We start from the raw sequence: 24,153 nt of genomic DNA, 5'->3' as shown, positions 1-24,153 counted from the left end.
TTTGAGAGAAATGTATCCAAGTTGAGCATGTTTGATATGTATGCCCAACTTGAGGGGGAGTGTTGAAGCATGTAAAGATGGTCTTCGGACCGGGTCTGGGTCCAGACCCGATCCAGCTTGTAGCCTTTGTTGGGCCTTACTTAAAGACTTGTAACCCTAATTTTGGGTGTTAATGAAGTTCTAAGAGAGAGAGAGTCTGGCAGCTAGTGGGCACCAGACCTCCTCACCTGTGGTTTTTTTCCTCTCGTTCAGGGTTTTCCAAGTTGAGCATGTTTAATTCTCGTGTTTCTACTGTTTCTACATGGTATCAGAGCCCGTGACTAGTTTGTGAACTTGTTTGCCGGTCGTGAAGTTTCGGCCCTGACCTTTCCCTCGCTCGACGCCCTTCATCGACCAGATCCATGTCACAACAAGTGAGACAAAGTTGTCTGGCTTTTCTTGTGAACGAGCTTGAGGTTGTTCTCGTGCCTTGAACATTATGTTTTATGTTCTAGATTATGCTTGTCTTGTATGAATTATGCCAAAAAATTTCTCATATCAGGTTTATACCTCCAGTCCTCTGGACACCGAAGTTGCTGAAATTGGAAGCTATGGATGGGGTAACAATGGTGTTGCAGAAAATGTGACAGTCAGGAATGAGGCTAAATCACCTCATATGTTTGGAATTGATCCTTTCTACATTGCATCTGAAAATTCTTTTAGGTTTATATTTTCTATTTCATGCTACTTGTAACCACTGGCTATAAAGAGTGGATCTTGGGTTCTATTGGATGAGCTCAATTTGGCTCCTCAGTCTGTGCTTGAGGCAGTATCTAACCTCAGCTATTTTTCCTTTTCCTCATTTGTATGTTTTTGGTTGTCCAATGGTAACTTATTGAGCCAATTTCTTTTCAGGGTTTAAATTCAATATTAGATCACCGGGCTGAAGTTTATATTCCAGAACTATAGGCTTAGTCTCAAATATAATAATTGTAATCACATTTAATCTCGGAATGGAAGTTATAGGCTTAAAAAATGGAGATAATGGCAAAGAGCTCCACCAGTAAAACATGTAAGGCAAAAGCAAGGCTTCTTGATGTGCCAGCGGCAGCAAAAGGGTTCTTAATGTTTCAACCATTAGCCATAAGGCAGGACATCCGACTTTCATTGGCTCCACAATCTGAACCATGGGTCTTTCCTTGCAAAATCAGATGTGTTGTTATGTGCATACCTCGGAATCTCTGCAGCCTAGCAAACTTCTGTCATTTATATTAGCAGATCCAACCAGCATAGCACGATCATCAATAATCATCAGCTTGCTATGGACATAGACCTGACCATGGAAATTTCATTGCAACATCAGCTAATCATGGTGGTATGATGCATAAGATATTGACAAAAATAAATCAAGTGAAAAAAGATGGGCCATTGTAACTCTTGAAAATTGTCCCAAAGATGCACAATTGAACTTAACCAAAAAAGGGTGAGACGAGATGCAACGTCGAGAGGCTTCAACTTTCACCTGACTAGTGGCAAGAGGGCCATGATCGCCTAACCTTCCATAAGATCTAAGGCCATAAAATGAAATATAATTATCAGTTTTAGGACCAATGATATCATGTAAGTTTTTCAGTATAGAGCTTTGTCCTCTGTAGATGGTGCGATACTGCCAGTGCATTAGAGCTCTCACAGTTGCAGCACCTCCATCATTTATCCCTCCCTATAGCATCTGCAGACATGAAAAAAACCAAGTTTATGGATTCAAAATGAGCAGAACCATCAATTATGATACTTCCAGGTAAGAGAGGTACAACCACAATTACTCTAAAACTTTTCCTTTCATTGTATGCATGCAAAACTTGGCGGTATAGTGCTTCTAGCACATGGTTTTGGATTATATCATCTCTGGAGATACCTGATATGAAAAACTGATTTTAAAACATGAAGGGAATATGAAAATGAGCATCTTCTTAAAAAACATGAGACAGTACATGTTTAACAATAATATATGAAGGCATCATAAGTAAAACATCCTCAATGTCCAATAAATCATGATAATGTGGTGATAAAAGCAGCACAATGTTTGACCTTTATAGAATAAGGTATTAATCTGATTAGTGCACAAATCATTCACTACCTGAAATACCACACTATCACCAGAAGCCTCCTAAACTCCAAGCATGTGTACAAAGACCTAACACCAACAAATTAGAGTTCCACCTAAATAGACCATTCACATATCCAGAGGAACTTTTTGCTATTGGCACTTCATAATTTCATTCATCCAGCCACATCTTAGCTTTAATGAAAAACATGAAGAGTACAAAACACAACTCCCGTCAATGACTCAATTTAGTCAACTTTCTTATGCCTCATCAACTATTTTTTCAAATAAGGTTATTAATTTGTCCTTCTAGAAACATTAATGAAACCAATAATTCAATTGTATTTGGGGAGTAAAATCCTTTTCATGATGTGCTGCAAGCATTAGTCATTCACGATTAATCAATATGATTATTGATTAACCACTTCTCAACTGGATATTTAAAAGACATAATAAAGAACTCCAGAAGTCTAATGGGCTACTAGCAATTGTTGGCCGTAAACCACCAGTCACATATTCTTTTGGAAGCTTGTTAGGTCAATTTAGCTACGATCCATAAGAAATTTCATCTTCCCTATTGGCTATATCAAAAGGTCACTTATTAACAGAAGCAGGTTGAAGTGAGCTGATTGAATCCAACAACAAACTTAATTGTGCCAATTTCAAAGGGTTCTAGGGATCGAGGATCAATCAAGTTATCAACAATTTGGTTGTGGTTGACATTCACATTAATAACATAGTCTAAAAAACTTTGGGCACTACGAAAAATGTCATTTCATATTAAAATTATTACAACATAAGTCTTCAAAAAGAATTGCTCTTGCAAATGATCCTAATAATACTTTCCACACAAAAATTGCCATACCAACGACAAGTTTACTTGACTTTGGTCATTAAGCTGACAGATGATACATAACTTGCAAAGCTACTACAACGTTAAACTGTACTCATCATAGAACATTGCTAGAGGAAAGACAAGAAACAGTTCTAGTGCCAAGGAGGGATTGCATATATGTCAATAGTTTCTTTCCTAATCAGGTATTGATAAGACAGTTACCTCAATGTATATGAAGTGTTCAGATTTCTCAATAATTGTGCAATATGCATTGTGAATGCTTTCCTCGGTTTGACTTGTTCCTACAGACCATTGCCCAACACTCCTGACAACCTAGCACCAGAAAAAGTTAAGGTAAATGTGCCATTCTTATGCCTTAATTTCTGCAGCTTGAATTTTTCCAGTGCCCACTGGCATAGACTACTTGTAATCTTGGACAAAGATTATCAGAATAAGTGAATGAACTCATCCAAGTTGTACATATATACAAGAATATCAGCGATCACTAATGATCTATTCAATAAAAAGATCCAGACATTGCTGTGAGAGGGAGTGTTAGACTCAAGAGGCTTGTCAATGGGTCAGGTTTTGGTCCAACATGAAAAATGACCCTACGGTGTCAGGTCCAGAAGTACTAAGGTTAAGTATTATGGAGGCAAATTCACTTATCCAAATTTAGGGCCAATGATAGGGTTTTAGGTAATTGAGTAGAATATACAGGATCCCATTTACAAGGTTCTAGGTGCAATACAGAAATTTATGCAAGGGACATGAATCTCACCCAAAGTGCAATTAAGATCCAGAAGTTTTACATGTAAAATACATAAAATTTACTGAAACTAGTTTTTTATTCTATCCAAGTCCACATCCAGATCAGGCCTCCCTTAGGCAAGCCAGATTACCAGGATCAAGTACCACTGCCTAATGTCAGAACCAGATCCAGAACCAAACAACTCTAGCTCAAGTTTGAAGTGATGATGGCTCCACAAATAGGAGGCATAGTTGGTCAACAAATTTAGACTTGGAGAAGACACCTTATAAAGGTTTATATATAACACTCATGGTGCCATATTATTTCAGCCCTCAAGAAGGGATATGCATGCTAAATGTGTCTTGATATAAAAGAAAACTTTAAGATTGAATGTTGATTAGCAAAAGACTCAGCAAGATCCTTGTTTCAATCCAAAACAAAAATTTGCGCTTTGCAATTCCAATAGCATCAGTTGAAAGAATTATGGAGTAAAAATGTGCACCATACTTGGGAATTTTAAAAAACAACAAAATTCATATAACAGATAGGTGAAGGCAAAATTAACCTGACAGCGACAGGAGCAGCAGGGACCAACTTGTGTAGCTTCATTTGTGGGAGTGTCAAATGTGAGCCTCTCCTAGGTATCCCACCACTCATCATTTTGCTGTTTAGATGTGTCTATAAACGGCTTTCCTTGAATATGTTTGGTACCATTATCATTAACAAACCCTTCCATCTGCATATCTGGACCATGATCAACCTTCGACTTCCTATAAGAAAAGGCATCGCTCCAGCTGGATACCATTCTCTGGTCAATGACATCAGGACTTATTCTTAGTTCATTCCTTTTGTGCCTCCAATAGCAAGGTCCTTTCCATCAGCCTCCTTAGGTAACAGCAGTGGGACATCTTGCAATGATGTCCTGGAGGAAGCAGAATATTGCTGTTTAAGTCTACAATTTCTCATCCTGCTTGGGCTTAAGATCTATGACATTATCTTTACCCATGTAATGTGGAATAACCATGCGATGTTGTGGAATGAGTAGAGGGATTGCTTGTTCATTTGGGGCTTTGTTTCTTTGTGTGGACAAAACAAGATCCCACATAAGAAATGTAACCATTTTCTACAATAGCCAATTAATAAAGTGGAAGAAACCAAACTTTGGCATAGTTCCAGCACTGGACAAAATGTTTTGCAACATCACGACAAGGGGTCCCCATAGAGCACAATGGATATCATGCCATGGCATTTGAGCATATTTTTCATGGTCCAATTCATCCTTCGTTATATCTTCCCAAGAGTTTGGCTCGGACTCTCTGTAATTCATCGGAAACAACTAAAAACACATCTAGAAGGACAGAACATTGCTAATTGAAATATATAAGTGAGAGTTATTTCAAAAAGTGAGATGTGTTTACTGGGGATTGTAATAGACTTTTCCAGGCCATATCAGAGCAAGGAAATCATTAACTTCATGTTTAGGGATGTCATAATGACCAAAACACAAGTCTAAACCCCCTAAATAGCAAATTTGATAGTCCACAATGACAATCTTTTCATGATGAGACCTGTAAGACATGAAAGATAATCTAAGTGTGCTATACAGAAGTCAATTGCAAAAACCAAGTGGAAGTAATAGAATCACATAGCTGGAGGAAAGAGAGAGCATTAAAAGATACAGTTAGTACCAGAGATAAATGCCAGTTGACAAATTATCAGGATTGTAATAGTCTTTGCTAGGCCATATGAGAGCAGGGAAATCATTAACTTCCTGTTTAGGGTTGTCATAACGACCAAAACGCAAGTCTAAACCCCCTAAATAGCAAATTTGACAGTCCACAATGACAATCTTTTCATGATGAGACCTGTAAGACATGAAAGGTAATCTAAGTGTGCTATACGAAGTCAATTGCAAAAACCCAGTGGAAGTAATAAAATCACATAGTTGAAAAAGGAAAGAAAGAGCATTAAAAGATACAGTTAGTACCAGAGATAAATGCCTGTTGAGAAATTATCAGGATAATGCAGAACTTTCACATTCTCATGAATACTAAGAAGTCGCTGCTTACTATATACAGTGTTGATCTTCAATGCAAGTGGAACTTCCTTGTATAGAAGTATATAGATCTGTATAATAAAAATAAATTCAGCATGTTTTTGCCCCATGCTCTATGCAGTTAGATTTAAATAAGATGCAATATTTTGCATAAAGTACTGGGATCTCTATACTCCATTTCATACAAATGACTTGGCATACCTTTTCATGATTATCCAGATAGTGGATTAATATTGCTGAATTTCCAGAAACCAAAGAAACATACGATTTAGTTTCCAGCAGATAAGTAGAATCTACAGTTTATGATGGAGAAAAGGTGATCTTTAGCAAATGATAAGACAAAATCATTAAGCCAATTCTCCTGATAAACTAAGGAGCATTACTAAAGCAAACTGGACTTCTGTGTCCATGTTTCTATCATAGAATCAAAAGGAACTGGGTTTAGATATCTGAACCCCCTGCTTAGCTTTTTCTTCCAGCAAAACATCAAGTCGAGAGGAGTCATGAACACTAAAAGGGTGGCGTAAGTACAGTTCTGGGCATAGCCACCAACCAGTTATGAAAATCTGCACATACCTTTCAGGCTAATCAGCAATAAATAAGTTCACATCTGGAAAGACTAAACCAAATCTCATACAATTTACATACCTCTGATTTTGTACCTTCTATTGATGATGCAAGTACTTCAAATGCTGCTTTCCCATCAATAAACCATTTAGCTTGACTACCATCTTCATTCAAACCCCTTAAAGGAGAAAAAGCACAAAATCTGTGAGGATAACACCACCCTTCAGGCAGACGTACAGCAGCATCATTTACTGAAACGACCCAGTCATGGACTTTGGCCTTATTACAGGTCATCAACTTTAAGGTCCTGCTCCTGCAAGACAACTTTTGAGAAATTGAAACATCAGCAAAATATTCTTGTACTAGACAAATGTTCTCTTTCCAGAAACAATTTGACCTATTATTTTAGAGTAAGAGTATCAATGAAAACAATAAGTGTTCTCCATCCCTGAAAACCCTCTAAACAGTAACCCCTGTTGTTGCAGGAAGATAACTATTTGAAAGGGCTTGAAGGAGCCCAATGGTGTCTTCAGGATACTGCAAAAATTTTTTGTACATTGAGATGTTAAAACTATGGTTTCTTTTTAGAAATAATTGCCAAAACAAAACATATTAAAACTCCAAGATCCGTATGAACATTTAGATGGGTTTCCTGGTAGAGGCGTTGTAGCACAAAGTAAACAAACTTGTAGTGCAAGGTTAAGCAGGCAATGTTTCCAGCTAAACATATCAGCACCCTCTCGGTGATTAGGAAGAAAGGTTTTTCAACCTAAAGCCTATGATATTTCACATATCAATTACAGTTGTTCACAGATATATTTGGGATGCATTTAACATAGCATTTTCAATTTGTTTCTAAATTCATGATATGTATTTGTATTTTTCATACTTCCACTTATCTTTCTCTAAATGTTCAGAAACCACAAACTTTAGCCTGTCACCTTGTCAAGTAGCATTGGGGAGAAACTTGTAGGTAAAGGCAGGTGAAAGAGTCATAAATATTAAGATGTTAATACAACTTAGACCACTCTATTGGGATTTCCCCACCTGGATAGTCCTGCATCGATACGGGTCCATATCCATTTCGGACCCTTAAGTATAAATACTCGTGTCTTGTGATGGTGTGAGACACATTCAGTTTTTACCGTCTGGGTAATCGGTCCCCTTAGCCATACGTGAATTGTCTGTCCCCATCACTGGGCTGCTATGGCTGAGGAGAGAAACTCATTGCCGCTGCCGCCGCTACCTCCTCAGGGGAACGACTCTATGGGGACTGTAGCCGTTCTACCAACAGCCACCGACATTCAGTCAGCGGTCCCCTCTACAGGTTCTACTTCCACCCTATGAAACACACGTTTCTATGAATGGTTTTTTCAATTTCTGCATTTTCGTTTGTGCGCTATCTTGATTCGTCGCAAAGCTCCAACAATGGATTATGGGCCCACACCATGCTTTCGCTGAGCGTTTCCCTTTGCATACTATTTTTTCACGCAAAGGAATAGGCCAGAAACATGGAAGAAGAAGGCACCTGCATGCATGTTCCTTCCTCTGTTGCAGAATGGGAAATGGAAGTGTTGGGTTTCTTTTGCAGCCGCAGAGAAAGGAACATGCACAGAAGATGGACGTGCGTCTTGCCGGTGCCCACCCACTGCTTTGGGACAGAATCCGTCGCCCTTCGTTGTCATGGAAGCCTCTGTGCCTCTGTTGCAGCGAGAGACAGAAAAGGGCGAACATAAGGGAAAAAGCAGAAACCGGGAATAAGGGGTGTGTCGGCCGGCCGTTGGGCGACGGCCGACCTCCGGCCCTCCTGGCGTGACCCGCCGGCGACCATCCACGCCGTTGGGTGGCCTGCCGGCGGTGTTTCCGTTGATGTAACCACCGCCAGATTTGAAGAAAGGGGAAAACGAGAAACGGGAAGGGGAAGGCCATTTCCGGCCGGTCTTCGATGGGGGACGGTCGGCCATCGCGGCGGGCGATGGCCGGCCGCCCTGTCGGCACCCGCCGGTGGCCACCCACAGAGTTGGGTGACCTGCCAGTGGCACACCACTGCCCGCCTACCGTTCGGCAGGCGAGCGGTGGAGACGACGCTCGAAACCGCTCGCGCGATCGAGCAGGTGGGTCGGACCCAGGTCGGGTCATGATGACCCGACCCGGATCCATAATGATTTTTTAAAAAAAAAAAAACGTTCCCGCCCGTTCTTACGCCCGGCGCCCGGCCGTGTTTTGACTTTTGGATCAGGTCGGGTCCTGTTGGACCCGACCCGTATCCATATTGTCTGAATTTTAAAACAGAACCGATTCGGTCCAATTCAAAATCGATTCGGATCATTTTCGAACAGATTCAGAGCATTTCAGACCGGTTCATCCAGTTTTCGAACCGGTTCGGGCATTTTGGGGTCGATTCGGATCTTTTGTAGACCGGTTCAGTTGTTTTTCAAACCGGTTCATTCAGTTTCAGAACCGATTCGGGCCTTTTCAAACTGATTCAGGGTTGTTTGAGACCGGTTCTTTCCCTTTTCGAACCAGTTCATCTAGTTTTCCACCGATTCAGTCCATTTAGGACTGATACGGGACCAGTTCTAAGCTAGAGGAAGCTGGTATATGTGGTTTTATGCCCATTTAAGGTGTTTAATGAATTAGTTCGATCATTGTAGATCGATACGGGACCGATTCATTACGTTTTATGGAACTTTAATGAACAATTTAGATAGCATTAAGTTGATTATGCAGAAATGATCTGTGTGTTTCATTTTATATGTGATTTTATAACATATTCTTGTATAATATGTTTTATTTAGGATTTTGCTAAAGTTATTTTGTTGCATGATCATAAAGTTTGTATGATAACGCTAATGTAAAGAGCCTATGATTAGTTAAATCATGTTATACATCACCAAAGTGACTACGCATGATTTAAAGGCACATTAGTGTTCATGTTGTACTTACTCTCATTTGAAATAACATAATTACCCAAAGGTAGTAGTGTGTTATGTTCAAGAGACTAAGTTGAGTAAAATAGGAAAATAGATTCTTACATAGTTTTGTCATTTTACACCCAAAGGTGTTATGCTTGACTATAGTTTGAATTTACATTTCCTAGTTTTACTAGATAAAGTTAAGACGGAATACATGTGCGTATTGGGTATATTACCAAAGTAGTATCCTAATGACCCCTAGTATTTGTCTTGGAAATAATAGACATAAAGAGTCTTTTATTAAGTTTACTGTTTCATATGGTTTGTCTCATATAATGCATGACAACTTATTGATATTTTTTGTCATCTGCAGTGTCTGGTTCTATTTATTTTAATGGCTCAAATTCTATCCCTTTACTTGATGATTCGAATTATGCTGAATGGAAAGAAAATGTTGTGTTTACATTGGGGTATATGGATCTGGATATGGCTTTGAGGCGACCTGACCCACCTCCTCTTTCACCACAAAGTACACATAATGAAACAGTGTACTTTGACAAGTGGGAGCGTTCTAACCGACTAAGCTTGTTGCTTTTGCAATCAAGGGTCGCTAAGAACATACGTGGTGCAATCCCACCTTGTAGAACGGTGAGAGAGTTCTTGGATGCAGTTGAGGCTCAGTTTGTCAGCTCTCATAAAGCCAGAGCCAGTACCCTAATGTCAAAGTTAATATCTATGAAATATCAAGGAGGGGGTAACATTCACCAGCATATGTTAGAAATGAGGAACATTACTTCTCAATTGAATGACATGAAGTTGACTATTTCTAAATCTTTCTTGGTATTCTTTACTTTGACCTCTTTACCAACTGAATACACTCCTTTTAAGATTAGTTACAACACACCTAATACTGAATGGACATTCAATGAATTGATGTCTAAGTGTGTTGAAGAGGAGGAAAGAATGAAGGGTGAGAAGTTGCAAAGGGCACATATGGTTTCTCACTCTGGGGTTGGTAAAGTTGGCATAAAGAAAAGTTTAATGAAAAGGAGTGCCAAGAAAAAGTCAACAGGTCAAACTGCGCATACTAACTTAGACCCTATAAAGTGTTTCTTTTGCAAGAAAAATGAGCATAAGAAGTCAGACTGCATCAAGTACAAGAATTGGTTAGAGAAGAAAGGTAACATGTCATTTGTTTTACTTAAAAGTAATATGTTACATGTTCCTATTAATAGCTGGTGTATTGACTCTGGTGCTACTGTGCATATTGCCAATTCTTTACAGGACTTTCTGAGCCAAAGGGAACCAACACTACATGAGATGAGCATTTTCTCAGAAAACAAAATGCGCTCACATGTGAAGGCTGTAAGAGAATGCCAGATTAGGCTTGATACTGGCTTTGTTTTGGATCTTCATGATGTTTTCTTTGTTCCATCATATACTAGAAACTTAATTTCTGTATCAAGATTGGACAAATTTGATTTCTGCTTAAAGTTTGAGAATTCAAAGATGTTCATTTATAAAGATCTTGTTGAAATTGGTTCTGCTATTTTGTGTGATAGTTTATACAAGTTGAATGTGAAGATCCAATCTTTTGAATCATTGGTTTCTAGTCGTTGTATAAGTGACAATAAGCGTAGTACCATAAAAGATGATTCGTACATGCTATGGCACTGTCGTTTGGGTCATATCTCTGAAAAGAGAATAAGGAGACTCTTAAATGAAGGGATTTTACGATCTCTTGATTTTACAGATAAAGACATATGTGTAGATTGCATAAAAGCAAAGCAAACTAACATATATAAAGAATGTGCCGAGCGATGTACTGAAAGATTATGAATTGTTCACACAGATGTTTGTGGGCATTTCTCTCCTTGTTACACAGGCAAAAAGTATTTTGTCACCTTTATAGATGACTATTCTCGGTATTTGTATCTCTACTTAATCTTTGAAAAATCCGATGTGTGTCAAGTTTTCAAGGACTATAAGAAAGAAGTAGAGAAACAAACCGGTGAAGTTATCAAGATAGTCAGATCAGATAGAAATGGTGAATATTATGGTAGGTTTACTGAGATGGGACAAAGGGAGGGACCATTAGCACGATTTCTAAAGGAAGAAGGCATTGTGCCTCAATACACTATGTCTGTCAGCGCCTACAAAAATGGTGTTGCTGAAAGAAGAAATCGTACGCTTAAAGAAATGGTTCGAGCTATGTTAAATTATTCAACTCTCCCTCTAACCTTGTGGGGTGAAGCTCTCAGGACAGCAATGCATATACAGAATAGGGTTCCTACTAAAGTCGTTCCCACAACTCCTTACGAATTGTGGATAGGTAGGAAATCTTCTCTCTCCTATGTCCTGCTGAATCTAAGTTGTACAACCCTTACATAAAAGCCTTTGATCCTAGAACAACCAGTGGTTTCTTTATTGGTTATCCAGAAAGATCGAAAGGCTATAGGTTTTATTGTCCATCTCATACACCATATATTGTGGAAACAGATAAGGCCAAGTTCCTAGAAGATGGATCATTTGGATTAGATGCATTACAAAACTTCACTTTTGAGGAAATACAGGATACTGAAAGTAGACCTGATAAAGAGAATATAAATGTGCATGATTATGTTGTCTCCCAGGATGACATGAATGCAAATCATACAGGTAATGCATCAAATCCAGATGAATTAAATGTAGATCATATTGATGAACACGAACAGGATGTAGACATACAAATTGAAAATGATCAATTACATGTTCGTAGATCTACAAAAGCCAGGAGATCTGCCATATCATCATACTATGTGATATACCTACAAGAGCCTAGTGATTTCATAGATGTTGATGATGACCCTTTCATATTTATTGAAGCCATTGAAAGCAAACAATACAAGTACTGGATTAATGCCATGAAAGAAGAGCTTGACTCTATGGCTAAAAACCAGACATGGAGCCTTATGTTGTTGCTTGAAAGAGTTAAACTCGTAGGGTGTAAACGGGTCTATAAGACCAAGAGGGACTCTAAAGACAACATAAGGAGATACAAGGCAAGATTGGTTGCAAAACGATTCACACAAATGGAGGGCATTGACTATAATGAGATATATTCACCTGTCTCTGCTAAGGAGTCAATGAGGATTGTCCTTGCACTTGTAGCTCATTTTGACTTAGAGATACATCAGATGGATGTGAAAACGGTTTTCTTAAATGGTGATTTGAATGAAGAGGTATATATGGATCAACCTCAAAGGTTTTCTGAGAGTGGTAAAGATCATTTGGTTTGCAAGCTTAATAAAGTGATTTATGGACTTAAACAGGCCTCACGTCAATGGTACATTAAGTTTTCCGAAGTCATTACGACTTTTGGGTTTACATAAAACATCATTGATTGATGTGTGTATCTTAAGACATGTGGGAGTAAGTTTATAATTTTGACTTTATATGTGGATGACATTTTACTTGCTTCAAATTATCTTCAATTGCTAACAGAGACCAAACAATTTCTCGCATCTCATTTTGAGATGAAGGACATGGGTGAGGCTTCATTTGTTCTCGGCATTGAGATTCGTCGAGACAGATCTAAATGTAATTTAAGTCTCTCCCAATCAGCATACATCAATAAAGTACTTAAGAGGTATGGGATGGAGAATTGTTCTCCTATTTCGGCACCCATAGCTAAAGGTGATAAATTGAGCCTAAATGATTGTCCAAAGGACGAATTTGAAAAGGTACAAATGATCAACATTCCATATGCATCAGCGGTTGGCAGCTTGCAGTATGGGCAGATTTGCACTAGGCCTGACATTTTCTTTGCTGTTGGCATGCCTGGTAGATTTCAATCTAATCCAGGCATGGCACATTGGAAGGCCGTAAAGAGAGTCATGTGATACTTTCAATGAACAAAAGATTACATGTTGACATATCGCAAGATGGACCATTTAGAAGTGATTGGCTATTCTGACGCCGATCTTGGAGGATGTACCGATAGTAGAAAGTCTACTACTGGTTTTGTTTTCCTTCTATCAAGAGGTGCCATCTCATGGGGGAGCAAAAAGCAGACTATGACTGCTGCTCATTTATGAATGTGATCACATACAGTTTGTTGATTCTTATTAAGTTTGTTGTCTATTTGTTTTGTATTCTCATTTGTTTATTGAGAAGTTTTGTAAGACAACAAAGGTGGGACCTTGGAATGGATTTTAAGGCAAATCCATTCATCTTGTTTACCCTTGATATCGACTTGGACTAGTGGGAGATTGTTGGGATTTCTCCATCTGGATAGTCCTCGTCGATATGGGTCCATATCTATTTCGAACCCTTAAGTATAAATACTTGTGTCTTGTGATGGTGTGAGACACATTCAGTTTTTACTGTCTGGGTAATCGGTCCCCTTAGCCATACGTTAATTGCATGTCCCCATCACTGGGCTGCTATGGCTGAGGAGAGAAACTCATTGTCGCTGCCGCCGCTACCTCTATAGGGGAACGACTCTATGGGGACTGTAGCTGTTCTACCAACAGCCGCCGACATTCAGTCGGCGGTCGCCTCTACAGGTTCTACTTCCGCCCTATGAAACACACATTTCTATGAATGGTTTTTTCAATTTCTACATTTTCGTTTGTGCGCTATCTTGATTCGTCGCAAAGCTCCAACACACTCTTCTCTCCACAAACACTCACAAATTCAAGTCGGTTTTCTGAATAAGTAGCATAAATTGCAAGGATACTCACAGTGAACCCACAATGCAGAGGATTTTTCTCCTTTGTATCTTTTGCAAGACAAACCCTAGTCCCACCATTGCCATCAGAAGGTGGAAGTACATCAAAAGCAACTATATCCAAAAGTTTATCCTCAAAAGGATCTTCCAGAAAAGCCAGAAAACATGGTTTTAGAACTGCCCAAACCTATAAAACCAAGTCATCAGTTAGAGCAAATGTAACACAAAAGGTTAGGTAGCTTCAAATGCACAAGTTTATATCACAATCAAAAACACGTATAAATATACATCCATGTGTGTAACAGAAGCAGCAAAACAAACCTAAACAAGTAAAGTAAATAATAAATTAGCATTATGATCTCGAATTGAATGTAGGAGATGAAATTATGCATGAAAACTTTTCAATCCATCCACCAACTACAGAAAGGCTTCATATGCAGATCCTACAAGACAAGATTTACTAAAACCAACTGATTTCCTATGATTTATTCAGCAGGCAAACCAAGTGTACAAGACTGAGTCCATGACTCGCCTCAGTTCCAATATGAGCTTATTGACTGCCATCAGCAACTAGGTTGCTGACATCATCAACCAACAGGTTATTTGAGGCTTGGCTAGATAGATAAATTTCCTAGGAATGCCCAGCTATTGATGAATGATGATGTTTAAAGGATAAGATGACGACTAGGTCTCACACACTCACACAGAGAGGCAAATGAATTTCCATAAAACAGATAAGTTTGTACCTTCGATGCTGACTTTTGGGAATCATGTGTGCACTTATTGAAGATTTGTGTACCTCTAGTGAAAGTCCTCAGATTAGTTGATAGTGAAGATAGGCCTTCTATTGGATATTTATACTAGTCTATGGATAGAGCCAAGGAGGCCGTTAGAGAATAATATGAAGGGGAAAAAAAAGTTGTACATGCCAATATGGAAGATTATAGATGAAAGGTGGTCTGGACAACTTCATCATCCACTTCATGTAGCAGCCTACTACCTAAATCCTGCTATTAGATATCTTCTCACTTTTAAAAAGGACAGAGATGTCGAGTATGGCATGTTGGATTGTGTTGAGGTATTAGTAAGTGATTATAAAGAACAAGACGCTATCCATATGTCGATCAACAAATATGATACGGCTTTTGGTAGCATGGGGAGAGACACAGCAATTCGATGCATGTCAACTATGCGTCCAGGTATTAGAAAAAGAGACTTTATACTTTTTGGTTTATTTTATTTGTTGTTTAGCTTCTACCTTCTCGTATATTTATTCTATCTAATTTTTACTTTCCATCTGTTATTAGATTTGTGGCGGGAAAGGTTTGGGCCTGATTGCTCAGAATTAAGGAAGCTTGCAATTAGAATCCTCGGCCAAACATGTAGTGCAACTGGATGTGAAAGAAATTGGAGTGTATTTAGGTTGGAACATAAAAGGTTGAATGACCTTGTTTATGTTCGTTATAATATGAAGTTGAGACAAAGGTAAACATTTGTTATGCAAAATAGCAAATTCTAATATATATTTTAATTTCTAACATTTTGTCTTTTCTTGACTGCCTACAGGTCTACTCTACATTGAATTGACCCATTTGCTTGCGAAGACGAAAAAGCCTGATGCATGGATTCTGACTGAATACGTGCTTGCTGCAATAAGCCGCCTCTCCGTTATGTTTTTTTCCTCCATGCTACTTTGTTCGCGAGTTTCTCTTGTTAGGCAATTAGAAACAACATCTACGAGGAAGCATCACACTCAATATGATCCTATCAACATTGACCATATTGGTATATTAGATTCTTGGGTTGAAGAAGAACAATCTGTAATACTTGATGACCTTGAGGACGATCTTGATTTTTTGAACCTTGAAGGAGTAGCAGAGATTATTGAAGGAGAGGCTGGAGAGCAATGGAATGTTGGTGACATTCCATTTCCAACAGAGGGGATAGAAGCACTTAATGAACAAAATGAAGATGATCATGAAGATGATGATGGAAATGACGATTGACGAGGATTGTTGTTGTCAAAACTTGAATTGAATGAATCATGATTGATAACTATATGTTTTCACTTTTGAACTTATGAATTGTGATGTAATCGAATTCTGTTCAGCTGCTTATTATGTTATTTTGAATGTCTGATTTCTTATTTTGGAATGTGTTGTTCATAGTTCATAGTTCATACTTCATAGTTCATACTTCATACTTCATAATCATATACATGAATGATGAATGTTCCTTTAAATACATTTTTCCTAATTTGTTTTTATTTTTACTTGTTTTTCGGATTTTTTTGGAATTTTTATAATTTTTTGGAATTTTTTATTATTTTTTAATATTTTTTAAAAATTAAAAAATTAATTTTACGATACGTTACAATACGTTTACGATACGTTACGATACGGCGTATAGGTTGGCCTGACCGATACGTGATACGCTACGCCAGTGATAACAATGCTTCAAAGCATGTAGCCACATCAATGGCATCATCGAAATCTATTGGACGACTACCCATCACCTTCATCCTCAACCCATCTTCATGTCCTTTCACAAATTTGTATACTTCTATCCGTGTCTGTAGTGTAAGTATGTGGACAATATTTCTCCAAGTATCAGAATTTGACCACATATTTATGTAAGCTCATGCTCCCTTGCTCCAATTCCAAGAATCTTTCCATACACCTTTGTCGTGTGAAAGCTAGAATGTAGGCATTTTTAAATGTGCCCTTGAAATCCCTCAATGTTTTCTCTCATTCTATGAACTTCACTTTGCACTGTGTCTGCCACCACTCCTCTTCATAACCTTTATAGTGAAGGTTCCAAATTGAACCTTCTTATCATCGAGCACATTTAGAGTAGTGAAGATTTTCTCAATCTCCTTCAACCACTCCTCAGGATCATCTGCAATACCCTTTCCATTGAACTTTGGTGGATATAGATTCAAAAATTCTTTGTGTTATGCCATTGGCTTCATGGTTCTTGATTTTGTCAGTCACTACACTTCTTCTGCCAGAAGAAGTACTTTGTACAAGATCATGCATCAGCCCTGAGATGTCACTAGAGTGTGCATGGTGAACTCTTGCTGCTGCTAGATGTCTCCCAATAGTGCTCCGAAACCAAAAAGGCCGTTGTCTGCAATTTGATCTCCAACATTGTGAGGGCTATGACCTCTACCCCTCGTGTTTCAACCTCGAGTGCATGCCATCTAAACTACACATTCAAGGGGAACATCATGAACATATTTTCTTTATGTTCATATCCAAACATAATTCTATGTTGCCTCAAATCTTTAGGTTTTTGCTCAAACTTAATATACAAACACCCTTGTACCCTAGGCTCGTCACTTTTCTTGTTTTTCTTTTCACGTCTAGCACTAGGCATTGGACACATATTCTAGGCATTGGCTCTGATATCAAAGTTGTCATGACCCAAGTTTTGACACCAATCTTTTTTTTAAATGAAGACAAATAATGAAAATGAACATTTAAGTCTTAAAAGCCAAATCAAATCTTAAGCAATGACCAAAACAAAACAAATGCAAACAATGAAGGACATCTCAAAAATCTATCTAGATCCCAAATCAAAATACATCGACTCAAATGACAACAACTACAAAAATATTTGAGGCTTGACTCAATGCCTAGATTGCTAATTCTACTTCATCGTAAAACTGAGGGAGTCCAATCCTAAAGTCATCAGTCAATCAAGATCTATTTGTAGAAATAGAAGGAAAATTGGTCATATTTCTCAAAGTTTGGAAATATCCAACCTAAGGTGAAGCATGGTTCGACACGATAGATATACGGTTGTATCAAACCAAAAGCTAGTAGACAGCTCAAAACTACCCCCCTATGAGCTGAAATCTTGTAACACAAATCCTTGTGTATTGCAAAGATACACTGATAATCTAACAACTACCAATCATGGTCATAGTGACGAGTATCAGCAGAAATCCCTGTGGTCACAAACACAGCAAAACAGAACCAATCTTCACTAGGTAGTCCAAAAGACTGAGGGTAACTAGTAGTGAAGACTCTTAAGATATCTGAGATCACTGTTGTTGCATCATGGTCCAACCACCCAGCCTTAGCCCAAGTGGTAGACCGGCCCCTCTAGGCACTCGTTTTGAGGGACCAGGAGACGCCTCTTTCTCCATCACAAACAGATTCAAAATTATGGGCCCTTGTGCCACCCAATACCTTGTGGGCAGTCTGGTGTAGATGAATAAATGGGCAGCTACAATGAGCTCATGCCACCCCATAACCTCCCGGGACACAGCCAACTATCAAACTCCGCTTGCACTATCATGCGTTATAGCATAAAACATATTTGGTGTTTTTTATTTATCAACAAAAGATTTGTCATATCAAAACATATTCAAGTAGTTTCTCTTGGATTCCATCTTGATTACAATTCTCAAAACCAGTAAGTTCAACTACCCAAGAACACATTACCATGCAGAATTTTGAACACTCTAATCATATTGGATTACTTAAGCATTGATGGTCAGCATATCTCTGGGGAGAAAATTTTTTCAATTCCATTTCATTTATACTGCAAAATACTAGATTACAATAATTAGTCCCTACTTACTATCTTGTTATGACCCGCATATTTCAGCAGTTTTCTCTTGTTTGATCAGTGATGAATCACAATTGATCCATGGAGACTTGTTTTCGTACCCAAACTAAGTTCTTATTATATATATCATACTTTCTAGGAAACATGTAGACATAACCAGCTTCACACAACCTGATGTGGTACATAACTTTCACTTTCGATATAAAAATTTCATGAACAGCATTCTCGATATTCAAATGTGTTATATATATATATATATATATATATATATATATATATATATATATATATATATATATATATATGAGAAGCATTATCACTACTCCAGTGTGTTCATACGATTGACATGTATACAGATATGTATGAACAACAGTATCTCAATTCTAACGTGTATAGAAGGTTGCCAAGTATATATGTGTAGGAACAACATTATCTCAATTCTAATGTGCACGAATAGCTACGATGGATATACATGTATGAACAACATTATCATTGCTCTAATATGTACTTGTAGTTGTCATATATGTATGCAAAAATAGCATATCTCTGATATATTCAAATGGTTGTCATATATATTTATGTAAGTACAGTATTATCTCATTTTTGATACATCTATATGGTGGTCATATATATTATGTAAGAACAGTATTATCTCATCTCTGATACATCTATATGATTGAAATATAGATATAGATATAGGTATAATATATATATATATATATATATATATATATATATGTGTGTGTGTGTGTGTGTGTGTGTGTGTGTGTGTGTGTATATATATATATATATATATATATATATATATATATATATATATATATATATATATATATGAACAACATTATCACAGCTCTGATACGTCCATATGCTTGTCACACATATTCATGTAAGAACAGTATTATCTCATCTCTGATATATCTATATGGTTGACATGTATATAAATATGCACAAACAACATTATCTTAGTTATATTTACCTTAAAGTTAGTAGGCATTCCTAATAAAATTATGCGCTACATCAGTTTTAGCATGACATTGATGCAAATAACATCATTCTCTACTTAACAACATATAGGTACTTAACTTTGCACATTGTTGAATGCATATATATATATATATATATATATATATATATATGCTCACATAAGTATACATTTAGATATCATTGTATACATGTGAATGCAACGGCTTACATGAACTACGTGTCGCATTTAGATCTAAATATTCTTATATCTGAAAAATATAAGGTCTGCTCACTCAATTTTCCTATGGATCTGTGTACTTCAAGTGCAATCTACCAACACTCTCGTTTACAATAGTTGCTGCACTAGCTCTCTCTCTATAACTTAACAGCAGTTAATAGTATACTGATAATTTATGTTTACAACATTTTATGGTCTTTCAGTCGTAGTTTTTAAAATTGGACTTCATGTTAGGAGTCATTTAGCAGTGGGAACAATATGTTACCGCTCCCATTGCCAACTAACCTTAGAGGATGTTTGGCAACAATAAAAGTATACTTATTGCTGTTTCATGTTGGCCTAAAAATTGGGACAAATGTGTGATTGTTTTATATATCTATCCCAATTTTTTGGAGTAAATACATGAAAGAGTAACATGTTGCTACTATTTTCAAATGGCCCTTTAGGGTTTCAATGACTCTTTCTAAGATATTTCATTCTACACATAGCAGTCACAACCTTTATTGCTACTGTTTTCAAATGGCCTAATTTAGGATTTTATGGAAGGAAAATATACATTTGGATTTGTCAAATGCATAAATCAAATACCAAATTAAAATTCAATATTTCAAACCAAAGTTTGGTTCAATTGAAATCCATCTTCAATCAAGTTATGGACAAAAATACCCTTTATAAACCAAATTTGATAAAATTTTCAAATTTTAATTGAATTGTCATAATCCAATAACATTTAGATCTTAACAATTAGGTTTTAACCTAACAAACTCAATTTCAATCAAAAATAAATAAATAGAACAAAATAAGGCAAAACCCTGCCAAGGGCATTTTCATCCAAAATTTTGGTCAAAGATGGGCAGCTAGTTCTGAACCAAGGTACACCATGCCAAGCCCAGCCCACCTAGCTCGTGTAAATGAGCTAGGTGTTGTCAACTAGGATCATTAAACCTTATTTAATCCATTTTACAAGTCCCAAAAGTCTTAAGTGAGCTTTCAAGGTGAGTTAAGAAAGTGGTTGAACCCTTCTTCTCCTCTGTATAAAGCCTCCCTTGGCAACCAAGAGGGGCGAACAAATCCGTTGAATCTGCAATACAAATGAGGAAAAAGTCATTTTTATGAGTTCTTCTAGACCTGCAGTAGTACTAAGAACACTTACCCACGTATGTTTTACTGAGTGGAGAAGTTTTGGAGCTCACAATGAGAACAATCATGCACTTATGTTCATTGAACTATATAAGCTTGTAGTTCAGCTCAAGCTTATTTATTTAAGGCATAAGTGGAAAGTTTTTAGCCTCAAGAATATTTCTCCATTCTTACATCAACTTGATTCCCAAACTCCCAGGAACAGCATAACATGATAAAGATGATCAGTCGTACGGCTCATACATGTGCCATATGAACATATGGAACAGAAAAGAGCCATTTTTTGTTCTAGAAGCAGTATAATACAAGAAGGCAACTTGTGGAGGACCAGAAACTTGGAGCTAGTTAAAGAGAGTTTATAAAAAGTGCTCTAATTAGATCAAAGATTTATAGCAAGGATGAAAGTACCGTCAAATCACAATTATTAGCACCAGGAGGAAAAAGAAGAACCCCTAAATCTGTACCTTTTGCCATTTATTATTGTAACAATCAAACAGAGGGCATAAACAACATCATCCTTCTGAATCTTAGGCAGATGTTTCACCATAATATAATCCTCCTTTAGCTTGGGCCCATACTCAAGAAGAAAAGACAATTTGGAGGCCTAAAATTCATAAATTCTATGGTTACTTTTTGCATAAGACGGAGAATAGAAGATGCAAGCCGGTCAAGTTTATCAAAGCATATGGGTTAAAAAATCACATCTAAAAGTCAACATGAACTACAAAGGATTTATATGCAGAAGGCATTCAATTCAAAGTCAATCAAAATGGGTAAAACAGGTTCCATATGGATTTGGAAACTAAATTAACATATGGTTAAGTAAAACCCTCATGTCTGCATTCCAAGGCATTAGAGCCAACTCTGTGAATCAATAATAGTTCATTATATCTAGTAATATTAAATAATCATTAGCTGAGCTGCTGAGCAAATGCTGAACTGGCTTTGTCCAGAATGAAACTTAACCAGCAAAGTGTACTGATAGAACTAGTCTGACACATGTTTCATGGGTTAAGTTATTTGTGTGCTCCTGGTGGAAAAGGGGCACTTTATGATTCAGCAGAAACACTCCAGAAGTCTACGCTTGGTGGCTTACATTATCACAACAGGCAGTGTTTCAATGGATCAATATAGACATGCATGTATGCAAACAGACACACAGACAAAAAAATAGTGGCCCCTGCCCAAATGGCATCCACTCTCCCACCTCCCAACATGCATGTTCTTGAGTTGTGTGTGTGTGCACAAGAGAGAAAGAGGGAGAGAGAGAGTTAATGGGGGAGAAGTCCTTATAAGCTTGCTTTGGAGATGGAAACAAATGTGGCATAACGCTATTTGATGATTAGTGTTGATAGACTTCAGGAACAAAGTAATGAATCATTAAAAGCATTGCTAGGCATACAAGAAATGAAGTGACAACTGCCATCCAATGTTTTCACATTATCTTATAATAGTTTAAGGCTTTTAGTCAGCCCACACACTTTGTCTCCCGACTGCTGCAGCACATATGCAATACAATCCTGAGAGGATTTCTCATCCTTGCCACTAGAGGGAGGGATTCACAAATACATAAACAATACAGTATGCCTGCTCGATGTTACAATATCTTGGTTTGTTAACCTCTATGAATATGGTTTTCCTCATTCCCATAACACATTTGCCAGGTTGAGGCAAAGACCTATAATTTAATAAAAGTATTTTATAGTTAAATCCTTAGAAAAAATGTGTTCATTAGAATAATAGAATTGTTACAGAACTTGTTTTCTGCAGAGTAAATATTCCCATGAATAGGCTATTTCACAAATGAGTCAAAGAACTTTCAGCAACTACAGTCGACAATGCTTGAAGATATCACACAACATTTACTCCAAAAGAGTTTTAAGGAATTAGATCCTAGAATGACAATAGTAATATTGGGAATGTCTTCTTCCTTAATCCGTAATTGATAGTATCCTGATCTCGGGTTAACTTTAGAAAATAACTTTTCCATTTTTCATTTGATTGAATAAATCTTCAATTCTTGGCAATGGGTATTGTTCTTGATTGTGACATTATTCAACGTTCGATAATCAATGAATAATCACATTGAACCATCTTTCTTTTTCACAAATAGAACTGCTGCTCCCCTAGGCAAAACACTTGGTGATATAAATCCCTTACTTGCTATGTCTTGAATCTATTTCTTTAGCTCTTTTAATTTTGTCAGTGACATATGGTATGGAGCTTTAGATATAGGAGTTGTTATAGGTATCAATTCAATCACAAACTCCACACCTCTCTTCGGTGGTTACCCTGGCAAGTCATCAAAAACACATCTACATAATTATTCACTATTACTCCCTCAATAGGTACTAATTTTACTTATGTTGCTTTCATATTTACCAAATATGTTATGCACCCGCCTTCATGTATTTTATTTCTTTGATTGATAAGATGATCATCCTTCCTTCACTCTGAAGTTTCTTCACTCCAAATTTGACATTTTGATCCTTTTGCATACAGATCTTCAATTTATTTTTCGTGCAGTCAATGTTCACATAGTGGTGGATAACCAATCCATGCCTCAAATCACATGATACCCCTCCATGTTCATCACCACTAACTTAGCTGGTAGCAAGTATCCCTATATTTTGACGTATTCTACATATGTTATGTAGGTATCTTTGTTTCCTACTAGTGTACGAACTAGCAATTCATATGGCATGTTCTTTTCTTCTACTTCTAATAATTCAACAAATCTCTTTGAAATAAAAAAATGTGTTGCTCCAGAGTCAAAAAGAACATTCACCCAATGAGAATTTACAAAAACTATATCTTTAATGAAATCATTGAATTTCAGATCCTCTATAGTGGTAGCACAGACTCGTCCTGGTACCTTCTTCTCTAGAGGTTGGCTGCCCCTTCCTCAATTTTTGCTCTGCCACTTTCTTCTTTGGATATTTTCGAATGAAGTGTCCCTTTGTACCTCAATATAAACACACTCATGTATCTCAGTAGCATGGTTCACCAAGGTGTTGAAGATGACACTTGGGACACTCATCATCCCTCCTACATGGTGACGATCTTTGCTTTTTGAACTTCTCCTCAAGCTTCACTCTATCACTATGGATCCTCTTGATCTGGTTCTCCTTTTGCCTTAGTTTGAAGACTTCATGCTTCTTGCCTATTCCATGATTGTTGTCTGAATCCTCTTCAAAGCAATGTTATCTGTATCGTATGATACGAACGCGTATCGTACGATACGTGTCGTCCGTATCAACATAAATGATACGATACGAGTTATACGCACGATACGCGTGAGTATCGCACGCGT

At 37.4% G+C, this 24,153-nt stretch overlaps 1 pseudogene; it reads right to left on the bottom strand.

The window, feature by feature from the left end:
* Positions 1 to 939: 939 nt before the first annotated feature.
* On the bottom strand, positions 940 to 23,883 carry LOC116250326 (phospholipase D zeta 1-like; annotated as a pseudogene).
* Between the last annotated feature and the right edge of the window lie 270 nt (positions 23,884 to 24,153).

Source organism: Nymphaea colorata, chromosome 3, assembly GCF_008831285.2.
Source record: "Nymphaea colorata isolate Beijing-Zhang1983 chromosome 3, ASM883128v2, whole genome shotgun sequence".
NCBI lineage: Eukaryota > Viridiplantae > Streptophyta > Magnoliopsida > Nymphaeales > Nymphaeaceae > Nymphaea > Nymphaea colorata.
The sequence above is the reverse complement of the archived record's forward strand: the minus strand, read 5'-3'. Positions and strand labels throughout refer to the sequence as shown.